Genomic DNA, 4,436 nt, shown 5'->3' on the forward strand with positions numbered 1-4,436 from the left:
TTGTACCATTTATAGTGTGTGAGAGTTTTAATTTTTCTACATTCTTGCCAACACTGGCTTTGTCTTTTTAGGTAGTGGAATTATAGTGGTTTTGACTTGCATGTCTTTGATAACAATTGAGATTAAGTACCTTTTCGTATGTTTCTTGGCCATTTGAATATCTCTATTGTGAAGTGAATATCTTGCCTATTTTTCTACTTATCTTTTTCGTTTGGGTCTTCCTTTGTCAAATATGTAATTCAAACATATTCTCACTTGTCTTGTCTTTTACTTCTCTTAATGCTATCTTTTGATGTTCAGATATTCCTGATTTTGATTTACTCCAATTTGTAAATGTTTTCCTTAGTGGTTAGTGCCATTTGTATCCATTAAGAAATTATTTCCCGCCCAAAGTCATGACGATGTTCTCCTATGTTTTATTCTAAAAATCTTTATTGTTTTACTTTTTTACATTTAAATCTGTAATTCACCAAGAATGATATTTTTGCATATTATTTGAGTAGGAATCAAGTTTCATTCCCCCCCTTATTAGTACATAATTGAACCACAACTTTTTTTCACTTTTTAAAAACATTTAAATTCAATTAATTAACATAAAATGTATTATTTGTTTCAGGGATACAGGTCTATGATTCATCAGTTTGTTTTTTTTAAAAGATTTTATTTATTTATTTGACAGAGAGAGAGAGACAGCGAGAGTGGGAACATAAGCAGGGGGAGTGGGAGAGGGAGAAGCAGGCTTCCCGCCGAGCAGGGAGCCCGATGCAGGGCTCGATCCCAGGACCCTGGGATCATGACCTGAGCCGAAGGCAGACGCCCAACGAGTGAGCCACCCAGGTGCCCCTATGATTCATCAGTTTTATATAATACCCAGTGCTCATTACATCACATGCCCTCCCCAATGTCCATCACCCAGTTACCCCATCCCTTCCACCCCCCTCCACTCCAGCAACCCTCAGTTTGTTTCCTATGATTAAGATTCACTTATGGTTTGTCTCTCTTCCTGGTTTCATCTTGTTTCATTTTTTCCTCTCTTCCCCTATGATCCTCTGCCTTGTTTCTCAAATTCCACATATCAGTGAGATCATATGATAATTGTCTTTCTCTGATTGACTTATTTTGCTTAGCATAATACCCTCTAGTTCCATCCACGTCATTGCAAATGGCAAGATTTCATTTTTTGATGGCTGCATAATATTCCATTGTATATATATACCACATCTTCTTTATCCATTCATCTGTTGATGGACATCTGGGCTCTTTCCATAGTTTGGCTATCGTGGACATTGCTGCTATAAACGTTGGGGTGCAGGTGCCCCTTTGGATCACTACATGTATCTTTGGGGCAAATACCCAGTAGTGCAATTGCTGGGTCATAGGGTAGCTCTATATTCTTTCTTTCTTTTTTTTTTTTTTAAGATTTTATTTATTTATTTGACAGAGAGAGACACAGCGAGAGAGGGAATACAAGCAGGGGGAGTGGGAGAGGGAGAAGCAGGCTTCCCACCGAGCAGGGAACCCGATGTGGGGCTCTATTCCAGGACCTGGAATCATGACCTGAGCCGAAGGCAAACGCTTAATGACTGAGCCACCCAGAAGCCCCGATAGCTCTATTTTCAACTTTTTGAGGAACCTCCCTACTGTTTTCCAGAGTGGCTGCACCAGCTTGCATTCCCACCAACAGTGTAGGAGGGTTCCCTTTTCTCCGCATCCTGGCCAACATCTGTTGTTTTCTGACTTGTTAATTTTAGCCATTCTGACTCGTGTGAGGTGGTATCTCATTGAGGTTTTGATTTGGATTTCCCTGATGCCGAGTGATGCTGAGCACTTTTTCATGTGTCTGTTGGCCCTTTGGATGTCTGAACCACAACTCTTTAATGAAAAGATTGTCCTTTCTCAACTTTTTGCAGTACCTCCAATCATAGATCAAGTGTTCAATGAGAGGATGGGTCTGTTTCTGGAATCTCTAGTCTTTCCATCAGTTTATTTGTCCATCCTTGTACTGATACCACAGTGTCATATTTGTTATATCTTTATAACAAATAGCTATCCAGAGAGTGTTAGTCCTTTATCTCCTCCTCCTTCTATATTCTCTTAGCTACCTTTGTCTTTTATATTTCCATAAATTTTAGAATTTTAGGAATTTACGTGAGAGAGCTGTGGATCTTATACATAGTTTTTATCTTTATCATATTGACTCTTTCAAATCCTGGGTATAGTACATTACCTCCCCTCCCCATTTATTAAGTTTTCCTTAATTCCTCTCAATTATATATACTGTTGTTGTTGTTTTTAAGTAGGCCCCACCTGGAGCCCAATGTAGGGCTTGAACTCATGACTCTCAGATCAAGATGTGAGCTGAGATCAAAAGTCAGATGCTCAACCAACTGAGCCACCCAGGTGCCCCTAACTCCTCTCAAATTCTTCTCAATTATGTTTTATACTTTTTTATGTAGAGGTTTTGTACATTTTTATTAGGTTTATTTTTAGGTATTTGAAGTTTTTTTTAAAAAGACTGTTATGATAGGCTTTATGTGTGTATAATTTTATTTCAGTGCTCATTGCTGTTGTAAATAAAATATAGATTTGATTCTTGCATGATGACTTTAAATACAGTGACCTTGCAAAAGATTATATGTAGATTCGGTTGGATTCTCTTTCTTCATCTTTTTTTTTTTTTTTTAAAGATTTTACTTATTTATTTGACAGAGAGATAGAGAGAGCCAGAGAGCACAAGCAGGGTGGGCGATGGTAGAGGGAGAGGGAGAAGCAGGCTCCCCATGGAGCAGGGAGCCCGATCAATCCCAGGACCTCAGGATCATGACCTAAACTGAAGGCAGACGCTTCACCGACTGAGCCACCCAGGTACCCCATCTTTCTTCATCTCTTTGTCTCTCTGTGTATCTCACTATATGTGTAATTATTATTATTACCTAATATTCTTGTTAATTAACTTCCTCAACTTATTAAATCAACTAGGACCCGCCATGCAATGTTAAATGGAGTAATGATAATGAGTGTCCTTGAGTCATTCTCTCTCTCTCTGTCAAATAAATAAATAAAACCTTAAAAAAAAATAAAATAAAGCTGCAAATGGTGTGGTTTTAGCAACTGAGAAGAAACAGAAATCTGCTCTGTATGATGAGCGAAGTGTACTGTACACAAAGTGGAACCAATTACCAAGCACATAGGCTTGGTGTATAGTGTGGCATGGGCCCAGGTTACAGAGAGCTTGAGCACAGAACTCGGAAACCAGTTCAGCAATACTATCTGATTTACCAAGAACCCATTCCCACAGCTCAGCTGGTACAGAGAGTAGCTTTTGAGATGCAAGAATACACTCATTCATGTGATGTTTGTCCATTTGGAGTTTCTTTACTAATTTGTGGTTAGAATGAGGTGCGACCGTATTTATTTCAGTCAGATCCACCTGGAGCTTTCTTTCTAGAAAGCCACAGCAATGGGAAAGAACTATGTGAATGGGAAAACTTCCCTCAAGAAAAGACATAAAGAAGACCTGGGACTTAAAGATGCCATTCACACAGCCATATTAACCCTAAAGGAAAGCTTTGAAGGGCAAATGACAGAAGATAACATAGAGGTTGGAATCTGCAATGAAGCCGGATTCAGGATGCTTACTCCTACTGAAGTTAAGGATTACTTGGCTGCCATAGCAAAATAATGAAGTGACTAAAAAATCTGGAATTTCAGATAATCCCTCTACTTAAACATGTATGTTTTGTTTTGCAGACTTCTTGCATACTTATTTCTACATGGTTTAATGGACTGATTTTTAAAATTTATTTTATTTATTTATTTATTTATTTATTTATTTATTTATTTATTAAAAAGATTTTATTTATTTATTTGACAGAGAGAAACACAGCGAGAGAGGGAACACAAGCAGGGGGAGTGGGAGAGAGAGAAGCAGGCTTCCCGCGGAGCAGGGAGCCTGATGCGGGGCTCGATCCCAGGACCCTGGGATCATGACCTGAGCCGAAGGCAGACGCTTAACGACTGAGCCACTCAGGCGCCCCTGGACTGATTTTTTTTTAAATGACACCTGAAAATCATAATAAACTGTTAAATAAAAAAATCATGAATAGATAATTGAATTTTATCAAGTATTTTTTCACGAATCTATGGAGATGGTCATTTGATTTTTATTCTTTACTCTGTTGATGGCATAAGTTATATTGATTGATTTTAAATATTAAGCTATGCATGGATTTCTGGACCAGATACAATTAGGACATGGTATATTAATCTTTTTCATGTGTCACTAGATTCAGTTTGCTAATACTTTGTTCAGGATTTTCTGTACATTTATGGATAGGATTGGCCTGTTTTACAAAGGTCTCTGGTAGCCACACCATATCCCCTTGGCCTACCTCAGATTTCAGCTGCATCTGGGGTGGGCACTGTGGAAGTTGACA

General features: G+C 38.4%; 1 pseudogene; it reads left to right on the forward strand.

Moving 5' to 3' along the window:
• Positions 1 to 3,087: 3,087 nt before the first annotated feature.
• LOC116648345 lies at positions 3,088 to 3,682 on the forward strand (annotated as a pseudogene).
• The last annotated feature ends 754 nt before the right edge of the window (positions 3,683 to 4,436 follow it).

This window comes from Phoca vitulina, unplaced genomic scaffold (assembly GCF_004348235.1).
Source record: "Phoca vitulina isolate PV1807 unplaced genomic scaffold, GSC_HSeal_1.0 scaffold43, whole genome shotgun sequence".
In the NCBI taxonomy this organism is placed as follows: domain Eukaryota; kingdom Metazoa; phylum Chordata; class Mammalia; order Carnivora; family Phocidae; genus Phoca; species Phoca vitulina.